Source organism: Bubalus kerabau, chromosome 3, assembly GCF_029407905.1.
Source record: "Bubalus kerabau isolate K-KA32 ecotype Philippines breed swamp buffalo chromosome 3, PCC_UOA_SB_1v2, whole genome shotgun sequence".
In the NCBI taxonomy this organism is placed as follows: Eukaryota; Metazoa; Chordata; class Mammalia; order Artiodactyla; family Bovidae; genus Bubalus; species Bubalus kerabau.
Genome location: NC_073626.1, coordinates 163,181,162 through 163,207,899, shown reverse-complemented (window position 1 = coordinate 163,207,899; position 26,738 = coordinate 163,181,162). Strand labels below are relative to the sequence as shown.

The window sequence follows — 26,738 nt, the reverse complement described above, 5'->3', positions numbered from 1 at the left end:
GTCCATTGACGCTCTAGGGCTCCTTCTGCCTCAGAGAGATACACCCTCAAGGAGATATGGCTATCTAGCATTCTCATTCAAACAGGCTTTGAATTTCTGAGCCAGATGTAGATGGTGGGGAAAATGATAAACGGTCTTCCTTCTTTCTTTCAGTTCTACTGGTTTCAGTTCAGTTCAGTCACTCAGTCGTGTCTAACTCTTTGCGACCCCATGAATCGCAGCACGCCAGGCCTCCCTGTCCATCACCAACTCCCGAAGTTCACTCAGACTCATGTCCATCAAGTCAGTGATGCCATCCAGCTATCTCATCCTCTGTCGTCCCCTTGTCCTCCTGCCCCCAATCCTTCCCAGCACCAGAGTCTTTTCCAATGAGTCAACTCTTTGCATGAGGTGGCCAAAGTACTGGAGTTTCAGCTTTAGCATCACTCCTTCCAAAGAAATCCCAGGGCTGATCTCCTTCAGAATGGACTGGTTGGATCTCCTTGCAGTCCAAGGGACTCTCAAGAGTCTTCTCCAACACCACAGTTCAAAAGCATCAATTCTTCGGCGCTCAGCCTTCTTCACAGTCCAACTCTCACATCCATACATGACCACAGGAAAAACCATAGCCTTGACTAGATGGACCTTTGTTGACAAAGTAATGTCTCTGCTTTTCAATATGCTATCTAGGTTGGTCATAGTTTATTTACTGTCTTTTTTAGTATTTAAACATTTGTTGGCTGCTGCTGCTAAGTCACTTCAGTCATGTCCAACTCTGTGCAACCCTATGGACAACAGTCCACCAGGCTCCTCTGTCCACGGGATTCTCTAGGCAAGAATACTGGAGTGGGCTGCCATTTCCTTCTCCTATTTGTTGGCTACCAGTTGACTTTCTCAACTAAGCATTATCAGCTTGATTTAAAGGAAATTCCTTTAAGAGTCTGGCACTCCTTGAGCTTTTGATGGTTGCATTTTGGCTCTTTTGAGTTATAAATATGTTAGTGAGAATTGAAAGGTGCTGAATCAAAGGAATGCTTAGCCATTTTTGTTAGCTTTTTCTTTTTTTTTTAATTTTATTTTATTTTTGAACTTTACATAATTGTATTAGTTTTGCCAAATATCAAAATGAATCTGCCACAGGTATACATGTGTTCTCCATCCTGAACCCTCCTCCCTCCTCCCTCCCCATACCATCCCTCTGGGTCATCCCAGTGCACCAGCCCCAAGCATCCAGTATCGTGCATTGAACCTGGACTGGCAACTCGTTTCATACATGATATTTTACATGTTTCAATGCCATTCTCTCAAATCTTCCCACCCTCTCCCTCTCCCACAGAGTCCATAGGACTGTTCTATACATCAGTGTCTCTTTTGCTGTCTCGTACACAGGGTTATTGTTACCATCTTTCTAAATTCCATATATATGCGTTAGTATACTGTATTGGTGTTTTTCTTTCTGGCTTACTTCACTCTGTATAATAGGCTCCAGTTTCATCCACCTCATTAGAACTGATTCAAATGTATTCCTTTTAATGGCTGAATAATACTCCATTGTGTATATGTACCACTGCTTTCTTATCCATTCATCTGCTCATGGACATCTAGGTTGCTTCCATGTCCTGGCTATTATAAACAGTGCTGCGATGAACATTGGGGTACACGTGTCTCTTTCCCTTCTGGTTTCCTCAGTGTGTATGCCCAGCAGTGGGATTGCTGGATCATAAGGCAGTTCTATTTCCAGTTTTTTAAGGAATCTCCACACTGTTCTCCATAGTGGCTGTACTAGTTTGCATTCCCACCAACAGTGGAAGAGGGTTCCCTTTTCTCCACACCCTCTCCAGCATTTATTACTTGTAGACTTTTGGATCGCAGCCATTCTGACTGGTGTGAAATGGTACCTCATAGTGGTTTTGATTTGCATTTCTCTGATAATGAGTGATGTTGAGCATCTTTTCATGTGTTTGTTAGCCATCTTTATGTCTTCTGGAGGAATCAACCTACCTGACTTCAGGCTCTACTACAAAGCCACAGTTATCAAGACAGTATGGTACTGGGCAAAGACAGAAATATAGATCAATGGAACAAAATAGAAAGCCCAGAGATAAATCCACGCACATATGGACACCTTATCTTTGACAAAGGAGGCAAGAACATACAATGGATTAAAAACAATCTCTTTAACAAGTGGTGCTGGGAAATCTGGTCAACCACTTGTACAAGAATGAAACTAGAACACTTTCTAACACCATACACAAAAATAAACTCAAAATGGATTAAAGATCTAAACATAAGACCAGAAACTATAAAACTCCTAGAGGAGAACATAGGCAAAACACTCTCTGACATACATCACAGCAGGATCCTCTATGACCCACCTCCCAGAATATTGGAAATAAAAGCAAAAATAAACAAATGGGACCTAATTAACCTTGAAAGCTTCTGCACATCAAAGGAAACTATTAGCAAGGTGAAAAGACAGCCTTAAGAATGGGAGAAGATAATAGCAAATGAAGCAACTGACAAACAACTAATCTAGAGAATATACTAGCTTTTTATTTGGATGCATTTTTGAATTACAGAAAAGCCGCAGAGAATAGTATGAAATTTGCTCATATGCCTCACCCAGCTTTCACTATTGTTAGTATCTTAAGTTACCATTGTACAACAATTAATACCAGGGAATTAGCCTTGGTCAGTACTACTAACTAAACAGCAACTTACTTGGATTTCCCTAGTTTTTTTCACTAATGTACTGTTTCTTTTCTAAGGCTGTATCCAGGGTCTCAAATTTCTTTATCTTTCTTTAGTCTTCTCCATTCTCTAATATTCCTCAGTCTTTCCTATCTTTCATGATCTTGATACTTTAGAAGAATACTGATCATTTACTCTGTTGGTAAATTTGGATCTGATGTGTTCTCGTGTTATGATGAGGTTTTAGTTTTCTTGGCAAAAGTGATGTTATATTCTCCTCAGTGTTTCATATCAAAGGGTTCATGATGCTGAATTTTCTTGTTCTTGGTAGTGTTAACCTTTATTCCTCATAAAGAAAGGTAAGGTAGGATCTGCCGGTTTCTTTACAGAGTTATAATCTTTCCTTTCGTAATTCATAAATATCATAGGGAACATACTTTGATACAATACATACATATATCATCCCTCCACAAACTTTTATCCATCAGTTTTAACATTAGCTGATGTTAAGCACACGTTAGTTGATCTTGTCTGCAATAATTACAGTGATATTTCCCTAATCACGATTGTCTAGTTTTCTCTTTCTGCTTTATCATTTGTAATTCTTTTACAAGGAAAAATTCACTCTGTTCTTTAATTTTATAGATATGAACTTATGGATATTCATGCTATATTCTGGGGGTTAGAATTCAATGCACTGTTTATATTATTTCTCTATTTGTTCCACTTTGGTCTTTGCAAAGTCCTTTGAGTTGTTTTCTATATCAGAAAGTAATTTTAATGGAAATTGGCATGAATATTATTCCTTCTAAATTGTAGATTGCACTTGTACAGTATAATAATCTCCTGAGGGGACTGTTAAAATATAATCCTTGTCCCCATTCCTAAAGTCTGATTCTGAGGATGGGGTTTAAACCCTGTAATCTGCACTTTAACAAAATGTATAATGGATTGTTAAACTAAAGGGCCACATAAAACCTCTGAGGAACACTGTTTCAGAGAACAATGTTTCAATATATATTTTCCAGACCTTTGTATCCATTTACCTTTATTTCTATCTCTACCTAATATACATACACAATTTGTATTAGATATTCTGTTTTATAATCTGCTTTGTTTTCACTCAATAATTTCATGAAAGTTTTTCAATGATGAAGAATATGCTTCTTCATTACACTTTCCAATAGCTACTGTATTTTACATATCATAGTTGATTCGATTTTTTATCATTATAAATAATGCTATTGACATATAGCTCATATATAACCAATTATTTCTTTAGAGTGAATCTGTAGAATGATGTTGCCTCAAAAGTTATTTACATGGTTAAGGCTTTGGAAATCTATTGTAGATTTGCCTCCTATTGACAGTAGATGATAGTGCTCCTCCCTGCCCACTGCCCACATTTTTATCAGTCCCTAATCATGTTCATTTTGTAAAATTGGTAGCCAGAGAAAAGCATCTAGTTGTTATTTGTAAGTCTTTTATTTTAAATGATATTAACTTTTTAAATGCTTTCATCAGTCATTTCTGCTGCTGCTGCTGCTGCTAAGTCGCTTCAGTCGTGTCCAGCTCTGTGCAACCCCATAGACGGAAGCCCACCAGGCTCCCCTGTCCCTGGGATTCTCCAGGCAAGAATACTGGACCCATTTCCTTCTCCAATGTATGAAAGTGAAAAGTGAAAGTGAAGTCGCTCAGTCATGTCCGACTCTTCACGACCCCATGGACTGCAGCCTACCAGGCTCCTCCATCCATGGGATTTTCCAGGTAAGAGTACTGGAGTGGGGTGCCATTGCCTTCTCCGATTGGTCATTTATATTTCTTATCAAATGTTAAATTGAAACTTTCCCTCTTGATCAAAGAAGCTAAGTGGGAAAGCCATGTTTTTAGGAAGACTGACTTTGTGACAAAATGAAGCACTGATTGTGCTGCTGAGAGTTGAATAGAGGGTTGCATATCTGCTCAGCTACTAAAAAACATCACATGCAAAAGTTGCTCCTATGTGTATCCCGACATAGCATTTTTGTACTGCTTTATTTGTCTACTTATTTGGCTGCCTCTTAAGTTAAGAATGGACCATCTCTTAAAGGCAAAACTTTATCTTGCTTGATTTGTAAATCAATATCCATCTAGTAGTTCTTTGGCATTGGGTTGCATTCCAAGTACATGTTAGCTGGAAGAATATAAGAATATCCCCACTGATAGTGAAACATCTCAGATCATCCTTGACTAAGAGAAGAATATCATCCACTTTACTGACTCAATGTTAGAAGTAATAGTGTGTTTTTTTTTTTTTTTCTTCTAAAATCTGTCATTTGTCTTGTTGCCTAGATTGTCTGCTGGCTTCAGTTTTTCTGTTTTATCATTTATGTCTTGCCTATTCCAAAAAAAAAAAGATGTTTTGTAGGTTAAAAATAATTAAATAAACTTTGAAAATTAAAGGACAGTTTCCAGGAACTTAAGGCAATATAATTTAGTTTTAAGATTTCTGGGAGCCAAGAAAAAAGGTAAACATGTTAAGTTGTATAATTTTTATTGCCTCTAAGAGGAAACTCAGTGGGGAAAAACTAGTGGAAAAAGCAGTTAATCACTAGGATCATTATGTAAAAGATACATCAGATACCTTAAAAAAAAAAAGTCTTCTACTACCACTTTGTAAGAAAAAGAAAATGACACATACATAAACAATATTATACACATAGTCCTGCATGTAGACTGAAATACGTTTTATCTTTCTTTGACTGCAGACTTGTACAGACTAATTCAGTAAGCACATTTTAACAGAATACAGTCCAGGTATATTGCTGTTTGAATATCCAAATGTAGATGGAAACAGAGCTCAGAAAACCCAAATCCACAGTAGATAAGAGAACTGGGATACAGGTTATCTTGTAGGGGTAGGGGCTTCCCTGATTCTTTATCTGCCTGCAATGCAGGAGAACAGGAGACATGGGTTCAATCCCTGGGTCAGGAAGATTCCCTGGAGGAGGAAAATGGCAACCCATTCCAATATTCTTGCCTGAAGAAGCCCATGGACAGAGGAACCTGGCGAGCTATGGTCCATAATGTCACAAAGAGGCAGACATGACTGAATGACTAAGCACATCAGCACAACATCCTAGCAGGCACAGGTGTATGAATAAGCTTCAAGAAGCCTGTGCATTTCCTCAAATTCTTTTTAATACTTAGATAGTCTCTGGGGAGAAGGCCTCTATCTGCCTCCTATTTTCAAAGATTGGTCATTGATCCAGCTTGCTTTAGAATTACTTAGTCCAAGTAAAGGAAAGCTCCCAAATCATTTTCATTTGATTTAAATACAATGCTTTCTGGATTATTTAAAAACTCTCCTTCCATAAGCTAAGAATTAGGAGGACGTATCATGGTATTTTTCTGGGAAGAGTCCAGGGTGACAGGGGAAGTAAGAATAGGATTGATGCTCTGGGCTTGCATAACTAAGCATGCAGATGATGTTGGGGAGCTGATGGATGCCCAGCTTTGGCTTTTCAGGTGGGTCCCTGCTTATTGAGTCACTCCAGGTCATAAATTGCAATCGCTTCCCTCCTTTTCTAATTTCAAAATCTCTCATTAAAAATTTATAGTGGGCAGTCATCCAGCTATTTATGACTATGTCTAGACAACTGAAAAACAGCAGACGGTGGCAGGGTCGATCCGGGGCTTTCACTTGTCTTGGTGACCAGTTCAGATCAGGGCAAAGTTGATCAGATCAATTAAGTGGAAATCAGATGTTAATGCCACCACAGCAATTGACTGAGGGAGAAAAACTGATCATACACTCTGGGAGTGGCAGGGGCCACTATTACATATCCACTCTTTTGTTTGCAAGCATTTGTCAACAGTCTCATGCTGTTTGTCTGGGCTGGCATCACAGAATCCCACAGATTGAGCGGCTTAAACAAAGGAAATGTATTGTCTCACAATTCTGGAAGCTGCAGATTCCAGATTAAGGTGTGTCAGGGTTAGTTTCTAGTGGGAACTCTCTCCTTGGTTTCTGTACAGCTGACTTCTCCCTGTGTCTCACATGATCTTTTCTCTCTGCACAAGTAGAAAGAAAGATGTCTCTCTGTATCTTCTTTGTCTTATCAGTTAAGGCCCCAGTCTTGTTAGATTAGGGTCCCACTCTTGTGGCTTTATTTAAGCTTAATTACCTCTCTAAAGGTCCTATCTCTGAAAACAGTCATACTTGGGGCTAGGGCTTCACATAAGAGTTCTGGGTGGACACAATTCAGTCCCCATCAGTCCCTGATGAAGTAGGGCAAGGCATGTTGAAAGCTGGCTGTGCAAATAAGGTGACACCTCATTGTTTTTAGACAAGGTGCCTTCATTACCTTGGTGACAGTGAGACCTGTTAGTCACCTTTCTTTGGGAGGGATTATTAGCTGGCATTCATAGCTTGCTCAGAAACAGTCTTGTTACTGATATTGTTACAGACAAAACACCTGGAGACAGGTAGAAAACACTTAGGACATGGGAAGGGAAAGATAAGCAATGATGAATTTTGTGGCCACTGCAGAATTCCTGCTTATATAAACAGAAGTGTCGCCTGATGTGAAGAACTGACTCATTAGGAAAGACCCTGATACTGGGAAAGATTGAAGGCAGGAGGAAAAGGGGATGACAGAGGATGAGATGGTTGGATGGCATCACTGACTCAATGGATGTGAGCTTGAGCAAGCTCCAGACAGGAGTTGGTGGTGGACAGGGAAACCTGGCGTGCTGCAGTCCATGGGGTTGCAGACACAACTGAGTGACTGAACTGACTGAACAGAATCTGTGTCAGTGGATCTAGGCTACAGCAATAAGAGAATCTATGGTTCAGTGTCCAGATTCTTCCTATTACAGAGCATGCATTTGTTTGCTTGTGGGATAATGGGCTGTGTGCCATTCTTAATGACATGGCAAATTGGAGGATGGTGGAAGCACAAGGCTTTTTCAGCTTGTGTGTGACAAGGATACAGGATTCTTGCATTTTAGAAATGGCAGACTTAAAGGGTGGAAGAATACTAACAGTCCTTTGTAGGTTTTTTTGGAGCTTTGTAGCCAAGGAGACTCTTACATACGATTAGTGCCTAGCTGAGATTGACACCAGGTGTGGACACCTGGACTTAGCAAGGCTGGCCAGATTCTCTCTCCTACAGATGTGGAACTGGAACCAAAAGAAATTGGTTAATTGTTGCTGATGTCTGGACCTAAAGGTATATAAACACAGGAGCTATGAGGAAATTATATCCAAATGGACCCAGTGAAAGCTGTTTGGCAGAGATAGAAGATTGAATTATATATGCAGAAAGTAACAGAGATAGATTATGGAGAAGGAGAGAGAGGGAGAGAGCTAGAGAGATGAGAGATAGAAAAGCAGAGACTGAGGAGTAATGGTTCAGTTCCTTATGGATTCAAAAATTAAATCTGATTCACATGGCCTTGTCTGCAGATAGGTAGATAGGAGAAATTCATAGAACAGCAGGAAGACTATTGTGAGTTTTGGAAATCTCCAAATGACTTTTAATTATGTTACAGTTTAGACTCTTGTCTAATCTTTATTTTACTAAACAATACTGCCTTCTAGAACACATATGAAGCTATAGACTCTGTTGTTTAATCCTGAAGGTGTATTTCAGCATAAAAAATATTAACATTTGCAATGAAATCCTTTCAAAATGTCTCAAGATATTTCTATATAAATCCCAGAAATATTTTTTAAAATATCTTTTTTTTTTTCTTTCTGGTTCACTGTTCTCACATGCCACAGCTGTTCCCATGCATCTTGCTCCAGTGACCTGCTTCTCGAAAAAACCCTTTTGCCCTTCACCTAACAGCCTCCTGAGAGTCCCTTCACTACATTTTTTTTTTCTTTTTTTAAGTTACAAATGCAAGAAATTTCTAGAAGAATAAGAAGGAAGAGAGAATGAGAGAGTTAAGATAGAATTCTCCTAATCTTATACAGAGGAAAGGCAAAGACTGCAAATACTTTACTTTTGTCCTTTGTGTACCTGTAGACCACTCTATTATTCTTGGATTTTCCTGGTGGCTCAGACGGTAAAGGGTCTACCTGCAATGCGGGAGACCTGGGTCATTCCCTGGGTTGGCAAGGTTCCCTGGAGGAGGGCATGGCAGCCCACTCCAGTATTCTTGCCTGGAGAATCCCCACGGACAGAGGAGCCTAGCGGGCTACAGTCCATGGGGTCACAAAGTGTTGGTCATGACTGAGAGACTAAGCACAGCACAGTACACACTTGCAGTAACATATAAAATGATGATAAAATCTTAGAATTTTGAAAGACTTCTGAAATCTTTAAATCTAGACAACAATTCTACAAATGAAGACATTTGGTCCTGAATTTGAAAATCAGCTTCATAAAGTTACACCTCTAAATAACAATGACCGAATATATGAATGTGTCAGAAGAACAAAACACTGAACTCCACATATAATTGTCTAGTGCTGAACCAAGAAAGAATCTGCAGATAATTTCTTTAGCTTCCTTACTTTGTAGTGAGTACTCTGCTGGTTAAGAAAATCAAGTGACTTACCCTGGGTCTGAAATCTAATTAGGATTAGAGCTAAAATGTTACCTTGTTCTCAAAGTGCTTTCTTTGGTGAATGGTTTTATCCCCTTAGACAGTTGGCTTCCAAACATTTTATTATATTTTAATTTTAAAAATGAATTCATTGTTTAGACAAATTAATATGAAAAATTCTAATGATAATACTGATAATTCCTTGAATGAGGCATTGTTTGAGAATTTCCCTCAACACACACACACATACACACACAGAGTCCTGCCTGCTTACCATCATCACACAACTTTTTTTTTTTTTCTTTTTATCACACAACTTTTAGTCCCTAGGGGGACTGAGAAACCTCCAGACCTCTGTAAAGCAGAGTTTGGAAACCGTACTTGGAAACACTAGTAGCTCAGAAGGTAAAGAACTGGCCTGCAATGCAGGAGATCCAAGTTTGACCCCTGGGTTGGGAAGATTCCCTGAAGAAGGGAATGGCTACACACTCCAGTGTTCTTGCCTGGAGAATTCCATAGACAGAGGAGCCTGGTGGCCTATAGTCTGTGGGGTCACAAAGAGTCCAACATGACTGAACAACTAACACTTTTACTTCATTTTCACTTGGAAACACTCACACATGCCAAGACACTTTCTGTCTACATTTATGAAATTTGGGAGAATTCAGGCTTTCTAAAGAGAATAGAGCAAAGAGAAAATACATTTGCTCCAAAAGGTAACACTACAAATTTACAGACAAAGCAGCATAGAATGAAGAGGAGTAAAATAGATAAGATGGAAGGGAAGATCAAAAATTACCCTGAGATCTGGTCTAGGGGATATTAAAAATCATTATTTATTTATCTTCTAAAGAGGCAGAAGTGTATGAACTTGATCTCTCTGTTAGACTGAAGATCCATCACTAATTGATAGATGTTGGGACAAGAAAACAGATTGCCATTCCTCCCCAACATACTGGTCAGACACCAATCCTTCCACTAATTCCCAAGGTGCCTCCTAATTCTCCAAATATCTTTGCATTGTAGGGATCTGCTGACTTTATTAAGAAACAGAGATAACTTCTTGCAACCCTGTTTGTTCTCCTAAAGTCTTGCTCATAACCCTAAAAAGAAATTTCCTGGACTTTCCAAATATTGAAAACACAGATTGGGTTAATGCATGCTAGGAGAAGGATTAACTGAGAAAATTTAACAATCTATTACAAATGACAGGCAAATTTTAAGCAATGGAGTCAAAATGAAGAATAAGGGGATGACATTTCTTTTATGACTCGTTAGTGGAAGAGTTCCAAAGCTGGCTTTCCCTTAGTCACAACCATCTGTCAAATATTATACTGAAGGTCTATTCTAATAATGTTCTTAAACTACTTTTGAATATGAAATGTTACTGGGATTGGAAATAGAGATTTTTCTGAAATTAAGTTTTCATATTTATCCCTGTATATTAAAAACAATGAGCCTAAATCATAACTTAAAAATTAAAAAATGAAAAGAATTAAAAAATATTTTAAAGTCCTAAATACATATTTTCTGTGAATAAGAATGTACTCTTTCTGATTAATTATATAAAAAAAGAAAAACATATATATTTTTAAATTAAAAATGGAAAGAATTAACAAATGTTTTAAGGTCCTAAATACATATTTTCTATTAATAAGAATGTATTCTTTCTGATTAATTAATATAAAAAAAGAAAAAATATACTTATATTTTTACAGTCACTAAAAGTTAACAAAGCACAAAAAGAAATCAAAGTAGTTTAAATTTAAACCTGAAAAGAAACAATTCTAATGTCAGACTAGAAAAAAAAGATGTAGGATGTATTTTCAATAAAAGATTTTTATTTACTATTTTAAAATTTTAAGGACTGTAAAGTACAAACAGGCCTACCTGAAACTCAGACTAAAAAAATTCTGCTGAATAATTCTGGTTCTAATATATTCTCATTTTATCTACATTAAAATATTCTTATAAAGAGAAGGAAGTTATTATTGTGTTAATCTTGACCTTCTTTTAGAGTTCTTAAGTACTCTGGTTAAAGATTTTATAGAAATTCTTGGCCAAATAGATTTCTGTATAAGAAAATTCAGAAGAAAAGGATACATTCATATTATGATCATGAATGTTGTAATTAAAATTAATGTACTGTATCAAAGTCACCCCCAAAAGGACTTTTGTTTCAATACCTGCTTTTATAATTTCAAATAATTGCAAACTGAAATAATAAATACATTTATATCCAAATTCATTTGGTATGACTCTAAACTTGAAATGAAAATGAGAAGGATTGCAAATAAACAATGTGATCATCTTCACCTTATTATGGATAATTGTCATTTAGGTTAGTTGGGATGGCTAATTCTGGGCCTGGGCAGAAGAATTAAAGGTAAGAATAATATTGTTACTATATCTTATTAGTAGGATGAACCAACACCAGTTTGCAAATAATATCAGCATTTTTATTTCGCAAAAGATGGAAAGTGTGTGGACTGTAACTAGCCCTTCAGGCTTCTCTCTGTCTGTGGGATTCTCCAGGCAAGAGTACTGGAATGGACTGCCATTTCCTTCTGCAGGGGATCTTCCCAATCCAGGGATCAGACCCAGTCTCCTGCATTGTAGGCAGATTCTTTACACTCTGAGCCACTGGAGAAACCCCAAAAGTGTCTGGGAAATATTTGTAAGTGTGTACTGGGGTGAAATGAACTCTGGAAGTAGAATGAGAAAATCCAATTTGGAGTCCCATATCCGCCATTTATGCAGTGTATGACTGAGGTCAGCTCAGTCATCTGGGGTTCAATTTTCTTATCTGTGAAATGAGAAGATTGTACCAAAGAATTTTTTAAAAACCCTTTAAAGTATTTGTGATAACTCTAAATGCTTATATGTTTTAAAATTGAGAACCTAAATAGAAATTATTAGTGAATATGGCTTCCCTAGTGGCTCAGATGGTAAAGAATTTGCCTGCAATGCTGGAGACCCAGGTTCAATTCCTGGGTTGGGAAAATCCCCTGGAGAAGAGAATGGCAACCCACTCCAGTATTCTTACCTGGAGAATCCCATGGACATGAGGAGCCTGGTGGGGTACAGACCCATAGGATCATAAGGACTGAGTGACTAACACTTTCACTTTCACTTTCTTTGACAACAACAACAAAGGACTACAGATGGCATATATAATGAATATTATATATTGGGCTTCCCAGGTGGCTCAGAGTCCACTTGCCAATGTGGGAGTGTGTGGGAGTCTCAGGTTCGATCACTGGGTCGGAAAGATCCCTTGGAAAAGGAAATGGCAACCCACTCCAGTATTCTCACCTGGGAAATTTCATGGATAGAGGAGCCTGTTGGGTTGCAGTCCATGTGGTCTTAAAAGAGTTCGACACAACTTAGTGACAAAATAATAATGAATATACAAAAGGGAAAATATGACTTAATTCCCATCTTTGAGAAAATTAAAGAGGAGACATAACAAAAACTTGGGGTATCAATAGAGTATATACCAAGGACTATAAGTTAGGAAAAAAAAAAAGACAACCACCTCTGTATTAACACACTTACATTCTGTATTAAATATATTCCTACTGGGGAAAAAATGGAAAAGATTTTAACTTTTACCATTTGGGTAATTTTAAAGATGAGATTATTGAGTTGGCTTTTTTGATTTAAACATTCCATGTTATGACACAAATTGAGTTGCAAAACTGACATAGCATTGTATTTTTAGATATTTGATAAAACATTGAATATTATTGCTTTTAGTTTTCCTCTATATCTTAGAGCCAAGAAATATATTTTTATTGGTCTCAGATATTTTCTTAGCCTTGAATGTTTGTAGGTACTGAAGCATGGGCTTATACTGCCTAAATAATAGAAGTAACCCTGCAGGATTTCTTCTATTAATATTTCTTAAATGAACAAATTCAAGTCCTGTGCATCTTTCAATGCTTAGTCTGACTCTTGCCACTTTTCCTCTTTATCTCCTTCTTTTTGGAGGTGAGGGTAAAATTTCTCAGGACTGATTGACTACACAGTTATTGTCACACCATTTGAGTGACACAGAACACTTGATATCATGCCAAAGCTTTATCCGCCCTCCAAACACCATTTCTGCCCAAGTAGATGCTCACAGAATTTGACTGAGGCAGCCACAGTGAGGAAAAAGGACAGGTCCCCTCTTTCTCTCTCCCATCTTCCATCTCTGGGTTTGGATGCGATCACTGCAGCCCTTCCGGTCTCCTTTTCTTCCTCCCCAGTGTGCTCCAACTATGACTTATTCTTTGATCCCTTCTTTAGAGGACAGGATCCAGCTAATGCTGAGTTTAGGAAAACATGAAATAATGTCTATTCTGGAAAGAATTAGGAAAGGATGCCCGAAGAGCTCCTTCAGTCCTACACAGTCTGTCAGGGGAAGCATAGCAGACTCCATCTGCAAGGAAGACCCAAGCATTGTGGACAGTGGAGAGGGTGGGGAAGCAGGAAGAAGTGGAAAATGAACCAAAAGTACCAACCAAGAGGATAAGGTGAGGATTCTGAATGTAGTCTACAGGGGACAAATTTCTTGGAGTCAGATCTACCTCAGCCATTCACCGTATTTGATGAAGGCTACAATGCGACTTGCTCTTGTCTGAGTTGCTTGGTGTCAGCTTGGTTTCTAGAAAGTCACTGTCTCTTCCATTATAGCCCTTATCTTACAGACAAGGTTGCCAGATGAAATGTGAGATGACCATTAAGTTTGAATTTCAAATAAGCAATGAAAAAAATTAGTATGTCTCCAATTTTTTATACATACCTCCCACCCACCCCCACCAGAATCTGGCATCATTTTCAGGGATCAGTCAGCCTTGCCTGACCCATATTTCCATTTTCTATTCATTCTCCTGATGGACTTTGCATTGCTCTTCTTATTAACTCTATCTTTTGGCTTCTGGACCCATGCATTTTTTAATAGATGAGCTAAAACCATAGAGTGCTTCTAAACAGAACACTCCAGAAATAAGAATCTCAGTTCAGTTCAGTTTCTCAGTCATGTCTGACTCTTTGCAACCACACGGACTGCAGTACATCAGGTTTCCCTGTCCATCACCGACTCCTGGATCTTGCTCAAACTCAAATCCATTGAGTTGGTAATACCATCCAATCATCTCATCCTTTGTCGTCCCTTTCTCCTCCTGCCCTCAATCTTTCCCAGCATCAGGGTCTTTTCCAAGGAGTCACCTCTTCACATCAGGTGACCAAAGTATTGCAGCTTCAGCCTCAGCATCAGTCCTTCCAATGAATATTCAGCACTGATTTCCTTTTGGGGTGGACTGGTTGGATCTCCTTGCAGTTCAAGGGACTCTCAAGAGTCTTCTCCAATACCATAGTTCAAAAGCATCAATTCTTTGGCACTCAGATTTCTTTAAAGTCTTACTCTCACATCCCTACATGACTACTGGAAAACCATACCTTTGACTAGATGGGCCTTTGTTGGCAAAGTAACATCTCTACTTTTTACTATGCTGTCTAGGTTGGTCATAGCTTTCCTTCCAAGGAGAAAGCATTTTTTAATTTCATGGCTGCAGTCATCATCTGCAGTGATTTTGGAGCCCCCCAAAATAAAGTCTGTCACTGTTTTCATTGTGTCCCCATCTATTTGCCATGAAGTGGGTAAGTGGTGGAGTTGGATGCTATGATCTTAGTTTTTTGAATGTTGAGTTTTAAGCTAACTTTTCACTTTTGTCTTTCACTTTTATCAAGAGACTCTTGATTCTCCTCCACTGGGGAATCTCAGGCTGGCACAAAACTTAGTTCAGTAAACCCTCACACCCCTGTCTGAGACCAAATGGTCATGGACCCTCCAAAGATAAAGACAAGAGCCAGGCCACTGACAGAAGTCCTGGCTCCACAGAATACAGTTAGCTGTGATGAAATAAAGCCAGAGTTTCCTTTGAGGTTGGTGTGTGCAAAGGTCTGACTTTCCTCCAAGGAGGACATGTTGCTGTCCTCAGATTGACTGAAAGGGCTCAATAGCTTATATTCCAATAAATAGTGGTAGCTGGTCTCTTTACTTGATGGTGCCATATTAGGGGCTGGAGGTGCATCTTCCGAGTCAGCTAATATTAGGTCCTCAGCAATGGTGGCAGTTCCCAGAACTGTAAGGGATGCCTTACAATTGCCATGTGAAACTCCTGCTCTTGCCACCAATGCCTACTATGGGCCAGAACCAGGCAAAAGTGCTGATATCACGTTTTGTTTAGCTTCTATTTTGTGTGTGTACTTTTCAGGCTTTTCTGAATAGAATATCCCTAACATAGGGACTTCCCTGGTGGCTTAGATGATAAAGAATCTGCTTGCAATGCAGGAGACCTGGATTCAATCCCCTGGTCAGGAAGATCCCCTGGAGAAGGGAATGGCAACCCACTCTAGTATTCTTGCATGGAGAATACCAGGCATAGAGGAGCCTGAAAGGCTATAGTTCATGGAATCGCATAGAGTCAGACACCAACTGAGCAACTAACACACTTTAACATACATGAAGAACATTGCATACCCCACTCTCTGAAATACTTTTGTAAAATGACATTAGGTACATGTCTACCTTTTAGTAGCACACTTGAAAGGAAAAGAAATCACAAACAGGTCATTTTAATCTGAAAGCTGAGCAGAAAGGAAAAAGCATAGTGCCTACTTTCCAAGCAGGAAACAGTGTCATCCCATTTCTCAGCAGGAGCCTCAGGCGTTTTGGCAGCCATATTGGGTGTCAGTTTCTCCCACACTGTCAGCCTTGAGGGCAGTCACTGTACCTCCTTCTGCAAGTACAAAGAGAACACGCCCAGGGTACAGCCTTACATTCCCTTTCCTTGGAGGGAGATGGTTCCAAACATGCAAAAGTCCCATATGTTATCTTTCTCTCCTCCTGGGCTCACCCATTCTTCTTGCTCAGGTATTTCTTTAAGGATCACCTCACTTCATAGCAGTTGTTTTTTTCTTTATTTCCTCATAGGAGGCACAAGAAATGTGTAAGGAGGTGGAGGGAACAGCTCAGATGCAGTTTCCCATAATGATTTCTTTGGTCTCCAACCACAGAAGTAATTACCTTCTCCCTATTTTATATACTTTCAGTCATTTACCATATACCTTCCCACCCCCAGTAGACTGTATACAGTAGACTGTATGATTCTGGAAAGCAGGGTTCATTTCTTACCGACCTGGGGCCTTGGTTTCCTCTCAGGAGTTACTGGAAGAGTATTTTTTATGTAGAACTGATGCAGAGTTCCAAAGAATAGCAAGGAGAGATAAGAAAGCTTTCCTCAGTGACTAGTGCAAAGAAATAGAAGAAAAAAAATAGAATGGGAAAGACTAAAGATCTATTCAAGAAAATTAGAGATACCAAGGGAACATTTCATGCAAAGATGGGCACAATAAAGGACAGAAATCATATGGACTAAACAGAAGCAGAAGATATTAAGAAGAGGCAACAAGAATACACAGAAGAACTATACAAAAAAGATAAGATCTTCATGACCCAGATAACCACGATGGTGTGATCACTCACCTAGAGCCAGACACCTTGGAATGCAAAGACAAGTGGTCCTTAGGAAGCATCACTACGGACAAAGCTAGAGGAGGTGATGGAATTCCAGTTGAGCTATTTTAAGTCCTAAAAGATGATGCTGTTGAAGTGCTGCACTCTATATGCCAGCAAATTCAGAAAACTCAGCAGTGGCCACAGGACTGAAAATCGTCAGTTTTCATTCCAATCGCTGAAAAAGGCAATGCCAAAGAATGTGAAACTCCAACTCACTGGAAAAGACCCTGATGCTGGGAAAGATTGAAGGCAGGGGAAGAAGGAGATGACAGAGGATGAGATGTTTGGATGGCATCACCAACTCATTGGACATGAGTTTGAGGAAGCTCTGTGAGTTGGTGATGGACAGGAAGGCCTGGAGTGCTGCAGTCCTTGGGGTTGCAAAGAACTGGACACAACTGAGCGACTGAACTTAACTGAACTGATTCAAAATATTGATCAAAAGTAAGCTCCTAGTAGAAATAAATTCCCATTTACAATGCATGTAAAATACCAAATGTATCACATTCTTACAATGTTATCATACACTGTCATACACAAATTTTGTGCAATTATGAAATCATAGTTAATAACAGATCATTAATTTTTCTATTAATTGCCCCCTGTTTTGGAACTTTGAAGTATCCTTTTTACAGAGGTTACCACTGTTTGTTCCTGATCTCTAAATGGCCCACGAATATCAACCCATCAGCAGCAGGTGAAGGATTTTTTTTAGCTCTTCAGTTCAGTTCAGTTCAGTCGCTCAGTCATGTCCGACTCTTTGCGACCCCATGAATCGCAGCACACCAGGCCTCCCTGAACATGACCAACTCCCGGAGTTCACTGAGACTCACGTCCATCGAGTCAGTGATGCCATCCAGCCATCTCATCATGTCGTCCCCTTCTCCTCCTGCCCCCAATCCCTCCCAGCATCAGAGTCTTTTCCAATGAGTCAACTCTTTGCATGAGGTGGCCAAAGTACTGGAGTTTCAGCTTTAGCATCATTCCTTCCAAAGAAATCCCAGGGCTGATCTTCAGAATGGACTGGTTGGATCTCCTTGCAGTCCAAGGGACTCTCAAGAGTCTTCTCCAACACCACAGTTCAAAAGCATCAATTCTTTGGCGCTCAGCCTTCTTCACAGTCCAACTCTCACATCCATACATGACCACAGGAAAAACCATAGCCTTGACTAGACGGACCTTTGTTGGCAAAGTAATGTCTCTGCTTTTCAATATGCTATCTAGGTTGATCATAACTTTCCTTCCAAGGAGTAAGCGTCTTTTAATTTCATGGCTGCAGTCACCATCTGCAGTGATTTTGGAGCCCCCCAGAATAAAGTCTGACACTGTTTCCACTGTTTCCCCATCTATTTCCCATGAAGTGATGGGACCGGATGCCATGATCTTCATTTTCTGAATGTTGAGCTTTAAGCCAACTTTTTCACTCTCCACTTTTTTTAGCTCTTAGGCATATCTAAATCATTAGAGATTTTGCGTTTTATTTTTTAACCTAATTTGCAGTACTTTTTTGTTTCAAAAACTAGGAACTGTAGGAATGGTCTTCCCAGTAAGATGGAAATTAACTCAGAAAAATACCTGTCTCATAGGCTGAGGTGGATATAACTCATAATAAAAGAGTATGAAGTTATTTGAAGAACCAGACCTTTTTTAAAGAGAAATATTTTTCAAAAACCCAATGGCTTATGATAAATGTAAATATTTAAATATTTTGTTATAAAGCATCTCAGTTGAATCCAGGGTGGGTTACTAATCACGAGACATGGGTGAATTTAAGTGACACTTTTTGCCCTTGTACCTAGTAAAATACATCTCTCTGACACAGAAATTTCATACAACTCTGTACTTTAAAAGCAACTTCCTAACTAATCATCCATGAGTTCACTCCTACCACTTCATTCCAAACTCTGCTCAAATCCTAATTGCTCTATGAAAACCTTTCTTTATTAACCAGGTTGGAGAGAGGCTAGACACTGTCCGGAACCACTCCTGTGGAACTTTATTAAACACCCTTACTCCTGCACTCCATTGTGTTAATGAACACGTTTCCTCTTCACTCCTCCCTTAGCACCCCAGAACAGAACACACTGCAGCCAGAGCTTCAGGGCTCAGGACAGCTCCTTCTACACAGCTTTTCAATCTTCTGCAAGGACTGGGCTTACTGTTGCAGTGGACCTTTGGGGTTGAAAAGAGCAGAAACTGGATCTACCTAACAAGCCAAAAGGGAAATTCTTGGAAGCAAAGTGGGCTGCCTAACAGGATCATGAGGCCTCTCAAAGGGCATGCTTAGAAGTGCAAGAACCAAGGCAGCAGGAACCACTTAAAAGCCTGCTTGATGGTGGTCCAACTCCCACTGTTTTCAGACTTTGCCTCATTCTGCTCCTAATTTCATTTCCAAGAAGAAAGCTTTATATTAGTTCATTCTGAGCCACCAGCCCTCCTACCTTCTTACCTAAAGGAGCAATGGGCACTTGAACCATTCTACCTCATGTCAGAGAAGAATTTACCCAATTAGAAATAAAGGTGCTATTATTTCTAATAGATAGATGATAGATGAAGAAGCAAAAGAAACAGCCAATAATCACCATACATTTATTGAAGATAGTGGCATAGGAGCCTCTGGAAATTTCTTAGGATGCCTGTTGTAATAAAAGGCAAAGTAATAAAGGAGAAAGAACATGGGCATTGGAATCAAAACCACTTGGTTTTGCTACTTACCAGATGGGTTGTTGTTCTTTTCTGAGCTTCCATTTCCTCATCTGCAAAATAGATTTACCTCTTGAGGTTAGCATGTGGATTGTGTTAGATAATATGTGAAAGTACCTTCTGCAGTAAGTGACACTGAGTAGGCCCTTTTTTTTAATTGAAAGATAATTGCTTTACAATGTTGTGCTGGTTTGTTTCTCCCATACAAAAATATGAATAGGCTATATATATATATATAGCCATATGCCAGAGAAGGCAATGGAACCCCACTCCAGTACTCTGGCCTGGAGAATCCCATGGACGGAGGAGCATGGTAGGCTGCGGTCCATGGGGTCGCTGAGTCGGACATGACTGAGCAACTTCATTTTCACTTTTCACTTTCATGATTGGAGAAGGAAACGACAACCCACTTCAGTGTTCTTGCCTGGAGAATCCCAGGGATGGAGGAGACTGGTGGGCTGCCGTCTATGGGTTCGCACAGAGTTGGACATGACTGAAGTGACTTAGCAGCAGCAGCAGCAGCAACAGCAGCCATATACATATGTATATATATATATACATACATATATGTGTGTGTGTGTGTGTGTGTGTATCCCTTCCCTCTTGAGCTTCCCTCCCACATCCCCTCTCCTCTAAGTTGTCACAGAGTGCCAGTCTGGGCTCCTTGTGTTAAATAGCAGCTTCCATCAGTAGCTGCTAGGCATTAATGAACATGTTTGCTTTGAAGAATATAGGCATTTTTAATACTACTAGCTTCACTTGTTTTGGTCTATGAGGAGCCTTGTTGTCCAGAAATTTTAAAAATAACTCCGAAGCTTTGTGCTTGCTCTTACGAGAGTATTTTCTCTTTAGAAAACTTCAACTACTTTATGGTATTAACAGACACAAGCTCTCTCTAAAGTCACTGGTGCTTTCAGTAAGGAATACTTTCCTAACTCTTACATTTAAGTATTGCCTCTTACATTATGGTCATTTGAAAAATCTTTGTTGTATATTTTCTTTACATGTTTACTTAATGTTTAACTCAACCCCCCCCACCACTACCACACCCCTCACCTTCCCCACTATACATCTGCTCTTCTACCTGCTCCCCACCACCTCTGTCAGCAAAGAGCATCATCCTTTATCCAACTGCTCACTAACACTTTGTCATTTTCCTAGTTATGCTGAAATTTTGCCCCAGAGTCTTAATCACCAGGTCTCGTGGATTCTGTCTCCAAATATTTCTTGATCCATCAACTTCTTCCCAAATATACCACCAGCAACTGAGCCATTGTTTCTGAATCCTCTCCACCTTGTTAGTTTCATGTAGCTCTTTTCCCTGATGCTCACATGTTGCTGATAGACTGGAATCTTCTTGCCTGCAAAGCTGACCTTCCCATCTTCGCACATCACAGACTACATGTTTACAAGTTGCCTCTGCCTCCAGCTACCTCCTGCTCACACTTGTCTCCCAGCTTAGATGTTAGTTTCTCAGGAAAGTTCTCCCTAATCCCACTGGCTAAATTGGTTTTACTACTAAGTATACTTGTGGAGCTCTGTGCTTCATTATTCTTCTCATCTGGATTCTTAATATAGGAAAAGGGGTATTTTCTGATTTGTTTATTATTTATTACACCCACCAGACAACAGATTCCATATGCGCAAGGACTAGCTCTGTCCTACTAATCATTTGTTGATACTCAAAAATATTTAATACATAATGTGTGCAGTTATTTTATTACTTTTATTAACATCTAATATTTATTAAGGATTGCTATATATCAATTACCATGTCAAGAACTTTACAGTCATTTATTCCACCCAACTATCCCATAAGTAAGGGATTATTTTTAGTATCATCATTTCAAAGATGAAGGAAAAGAGCCTTAGGAAAGTTCAAAGTCATGGAAGTTCACATGACTCTTTTTCATAACTGGCCTTTGAACCTGGCTCTTTTCAAAATTAGTCCAAGCTCTTAATATACTAAGAGTGAGTCTTAATATATTCAGTTCAAGACAGGGCACAGGCCATTTGAAGGCTTTTATTAGGAGTAGCCACCATTACAATGACCCCCTGCATTTTAGATTTAGAACTACTCTGTGTAATATTCCTATTATAGGTTCTAAATCTAAAATGCAGGGGGTCATGATAATAGTGGTGACTCCTAATAAAGCCTTTCAAATGGCCTGTGTACTGTCGTGAGGGTTTCACATATATTGTTTCATTTAATTCTCATGCAACAAATCTGCTACATCTCATTATTCCCTTTGAAGTATGAGGGAGAAGAAGCTTGTCAAGGTTAGTTAAATTTTCAGAGGTTCTGCTGCTAATTGAAAAACATGCAATGAAGTTAGGACCCATATCCTCTGACTTCTGGCCTCAAGGTCAAACTCCTAACTGGTCTTTAATGTGCCCCTTCTCCACCCTCAAGCCACTGCCCCCATTTCTGCCATGGTACTGGTGGCGCCTGCTTGCCCTGGCTTCTTCCAAGACCCCGCATCAGACTGAGGGGCTCTTTGGAACTTTTCAGAGCACTAAGTGAAAGTCTGTGCATGTGTGTGTGTGTGTGTCTGTGCGTGTGTGTTCAGTTGTGTCTGACTCTTTGAGACCCTCATAGTCTGTAGCACGCCAGGCTCCTCTGTCCATGAAATTTTCCAGGTAAGAATACTGGAATGGTTGCCATTTTCCTCTCCAGGAGATCTTCCTGATGCAGGGATCAAATGTACTTTTCGTGCATTGGCAGGTGAGTTCTTTACCACTGTGCCACCTGGAAAGCCCCTTTGTAAATATATGAAGTAAATTCTATCATGTAAACATACAGGGGCCAGATCGTCTCCACTACTACAACACTTAGCAAGATTCCCTCCAGGGGTTTGTTTAAGCCACATGTCTATGCATTGTATAGGAACAAGTATAATTCTCTGAAAATGCTTGAGAGTTTTAGTCATTCCTTCAGAGAAACTCTTCTTATTCAAAACCTTTTATTCTTAAGACTTGGTGACATTTTACACTGAATCACTGGGAAACTCCTTATTTCTAAATTTTGGAAGCACAATAGTCAAACAATATCATTGTCTATTAAGATTCTGAAATGTCATTGTGGACTGCCTATCATTTTCTCTGTTATAATTGCATATCTCATTGGTTTTTAATGTTAAAATAAAAAAATATATATGTGTGTATGTGTGTATATATATATACATATGTATATTGCTATTATATACACACACACATATATTGCTATTCTTTCAGAATTAGTATCATGCATTTATATGTGATATATATGTATGCATATACATATACATGTATATTATTTTTCCTTAAGAGTTTTATTTTATGAGTTACTCTGCCTTATCCAAGCTTATTTACTCAAATCTTCACAAGTTTTCTTTGGTTCACTGTCATTTAATTCTAATCTGTCTTTGCTATCTGTGGTGCCAGGTCAGTAGCATCACAAAACCAAAGATTGCCAATAAATTTGTGGGAGTGGTTTGAGTTGGGGAAGATGAGAGAAGAGAAATTGTTATTCCATAAAATAAACCATTAAATATATGTTCCCTTGGAATTCAATGCAAAGTGGAACTTCCCCCTTTTCCCTGTCATCTCAAGACCATCCATTTACGTACCTCTCTTTTGCCTGTAGAAACCATATGAAGTATCTGATGCAACTCACTTAATGTACAGTCTTAGTTCTCTAATGCAGGAAATTCCCTGAATTTATACTGTTTGTGATCTACATTATGATAATCATACTATACTATACTTACCAGTCAATTTGCTTATGTGGATGACTATATAACATAAGCCCTTATTCACATTTTATTGTGTTTCTTTTTGCAGCCTTGAAACAACTTTAAAAAGACCATAGATTCTAGTATTTATTTGAATATTTGAGTTTAAGAAACAGAGCAAGTATATATTCCTTTTCTAAAAACACCGCCATTTCGTTTTCATGCAGAATGATCAGAAACACTATTTCCTAGTGGGATCTCAAGAAGAGTCTACTGAAACTCGTGTTTCCAAACAAAATCTTTCAAAATGTTTCCATTCATCCCAGAAGTTTAGAGACGGGTTTCACCCCACTGTGCTGGAAGGCCCATCACCCCTCACAGTGGCTTGAGTGTGCTAGAGCTCCCTGGCTGGTGTCATATTCATGCCTGATACCCAAGTCCTCTCCAATTTCCTGGAAGGTCATGGACTCCCTTTGTCTCCCTACTATGTCTGCACACATCTGTCCATCTTTCTCATTAGCGCTTGTTCAAGGGACACCGAAGCACGGGGATTCAGGAGCAAGCTGACTGCTGTGAATACTGGGGACACCTTAGGTTGTGCTACTGACCCTGCATAGGTCAGTTTCCCTTCTTATAGAAGCTTGAGGAAAGAAGATTGGGGAATGGTACTTACAGCAGGTTAGATACAATCACCTATTCAATGGACATGAACTTGGATGAACTCTGGGAGATGGTGAGGGACAGAGAGGTCTAGTGTCCCTCTAGTGGGACCTAGGGGCCTAGGTCCATGGAGTCACAAAGAGTTGGACGTGACTTGGCGACTGAACAACAACCTCCTATAGCAGGAGGAGGCACCCCTCTCTAAAGATGAAAATGAAGACATTGATGATAGCAGATACCATGTATTGAATGTGGTGATTGTGCTAAGACCTTTCCTTCATCATCTCATTTAATCCTGTCAGCAGCCCTGATAGCTAAGTATCTTTATTGCTATTATTCCCCAGCAGTCTTCTAAGAGATCTATATGCATTAATTCACTTAATGAGAAGTATGTATTATACAAATACAGTTTTTACATATGGGAAACTTCAGGTCAAGTAAATCTCTGAGATCACACAGTATGTGAAGTCTGGTTCAAACCCAAGTGGTCAACCCCAAAAACCCTGGACTGCAGCATGATAGGTCTGTCCAGCAGCTTGCTTCAACAGAACACCTTGGTGGTGGTAGGTTCTGAAATGAAATCTAGCTCTTTGATCTGTTTGTGGAGTGTTTTCTCAACTTGATCTGTGGTCTACAGCTTCTAAGAAGGTTCTTAGTGGTCTCCACCCCTGATGTTCCCAACCTGCATAACGCCCTTCCCTGAGTGTTGGCTGGACCTGGGATTTTCACCTAATGTGCAACTCTGGCAGGATGTCACCTCAAAAATTAGATTTAAAAGAAGACCATGTCTCCCATCTTGCTTGCACTTCTCCCGAGTGGCAGTTCTTGCTTGCTTGCCTGATTAATGAAGTGAGCCGTCATACTGTGAGCACCCTATGAAGAAGCCCGCATGGCAAGGAACACAGGGCAATCTCCAGCCAATGGCCAGTGGACAATTGCTATGCTCCATCCAAACCACCCAGCAAGGAACTGAATTCTGCCAATAACTGTATAAGTGAGCTTGGATGTGGCTTCTTCCCCATTCAGACCATGAGATTGTATTACTGGCTGAATATTTGTGTCCTCCCTAAGTTCAAACATAGACCTCCTAATTCCCTATGAGATGGGCTTAGGAGGTAGGCCTTTAGGAGGTAGATTGTAAGGCTTAAGCTCTCAGAAATGGATTAGTGCCATTTTATAAGTAGAGACCCCAAAGAGCTCTCTTGTATTTTCTGTCATGTGTGGATACAACAAGTCAGTCACTGACTCTCCCCAGAACCCCACCATGCTGGCACCTGATTTGGGCTTCCAGCTTCCATAACTTTAAGAAATAAATTCTTACTGTTTATAAATCTACCAGTCTATTGTACCTTGTTAGAGCATCCTGAATCAACACCTAGATTATAGCCTGGTGAGACACCTGAGTCAGGGCCCCAATTAGACTGTGTTCAGATTCCTTATCTACAAAAGCTATTAATATAATCTAATAAATATTATTGTTTCAAGCTACTAAATTTTGGTGTAAATGTTGCAGTTAAAAATAATACATTTGGCTGACCCAAAGAAATAACTCATCTAATCTCAAGATTTTATTAAGCACTCAAAGGGTCTATAGAGAATCAATGAATTCCCATGATGAAATAAAAGCTATGCATTTAATATTTACCATTAAGGGGGGAGGAGCCAAGATGGCGGAGGAGTAGAACGGGGAGAACACTTTCTCCCCCACAAATTCATCAAAAGAGCATTTAAACGTCGAGTAAATTCCACAAAACAACTTCTGAATGCCGGCAGAGGACATCAGGCACCCAGAAAAGCAACCCAACTCTTCGAAAGGAGGTAGGAAAAAATATAAAAGACAAAAAAAGAGACAAAAGAGGGAGGGACGGAGTTCCGTCCCGGGAAGGGAGTCTTAAAAAGAGAGAAGTTTCCAAACACCAGGAAACCTTCTCACTGCCGAATCTGTGCCGAGCTTTGGAAGCACAGAGGGCAACATAAAAGGGAGAAAAAAAAAAAATAAACAATTAAAAATCGCAGATTGTGAGCCCTACGGTAACTCCCCCAGCGGAGAAGCAGCGCAGATGCCTGCACACGGCATTAGCAAGCGGGGGCTGGGCAGGGAAGCGCGGCGCGGGCTGTGTCCCTTAGAGTAAGAATCGGGCCCGAATGTCCTGAGCGCTATCTGAGCGAAATAATTTGGGCTAGCAAACCAGACTGTGGGATATCTACCACGCGAAAAGCCAGCCCTAACCTAAGACACCGCCAGGCCCGCGCACAGAACAAAGGACTGAACAGAGATAGCCGGTTGCAGACCTTCCCCCTCCGGTGACAGGCAGCCAGAGCGGTAAGGGGGCAATCGCAGCCCAAGAGAGACACTATCTATAAAACTGTAAGCAGGCTTCTTTGCTAACTAAAACTTCTTGGGGGTCTGGACGGTCAACATCTGCCTGAGAAGGTGCGCCGGTTTTACACCCAGATAACCGAGTGGCGGGGAGGCGATAAGTCGCAGCATTGGCGCCCGCCAAACACCTCATCACCTGAGCTGCTCGGATCTGGGAAGAACACAAAACGCAGGCCCAACCGAGTCTGCGCCTCTGAGGACTACCCGAGTGCCTGAACCTGAGCGGCTTGGACCTGGGAGCTCAGCCCAGGGCCGGCCTCTGATTGCTCCCGGCGGAACAACCTAGAGCCCGAGCAGTGTGGGCAGGGAGGCTACACGCACCGTGAGCGGGGGCAGACCCAGTGTGGCTGAGGCACTGCGAGCGCACGCCAGTGTTATCTGTTTGCAGCATCCCTCCCTCCCTCCCCACAGCGTGGCTGAACAAGTGAGCCTAAATAAAATAAAAAAAAATAGTGTCCTCCACCGTCCCCTTTGTGTCAGGGCGGGAACCAGACACTGAAGAGACCAG

At 40.1% G+C, this 26,738-nt stretch overlaps 2 long non-coding RNA genes across 3 annotated transcripts in view; one reads left to right on the top strand and one right to left on the bottom strand.

Annotated features, from left to right (window-relative positions):
• Nucleotides 1-26,738, top strand: part of LOC129646805 (uncharacterized) — a 52,167-nt gene that overhangs the window by 16,860 nt on the left and 8,569 nt on the right. The window contains exons 2-3 of one of the 2 annotated variants that reach the window (XR_008712176.1): nt 4,195-4,437; nt 23,418-25,164. This is a non-coding gene — a long non-coding RNA (uncharacterized LOC129646805). Of the gene's footprint in view, nt 1-4,194; nt 4,438-23,417; nt 25,165-26,738 lie in introns of those variants that run through there. The other variant, XR_008712177.1, reaches the window with a different exon arrangement.
• The window catches only part of LOC129646806 (uncharacterized), a 32,692-nt gene continuing 21,812 nt past the window's right edge, over nt 15,859-26,738 (bottom strand). The window contains exons 2-3 of the long non-coding RNA XR_008712178.1: nt 19,490-19,530; nt 15,859-15,995 (exon numbers count right to left, since the gene is read on the bottom strand). This is a non-coding gene — a long non-coding RNA (uncharacterized LOC129646806). The remainder of the gene's footprint in view (nt 15,996-19,489; nt 19,531-26,738) is intronic.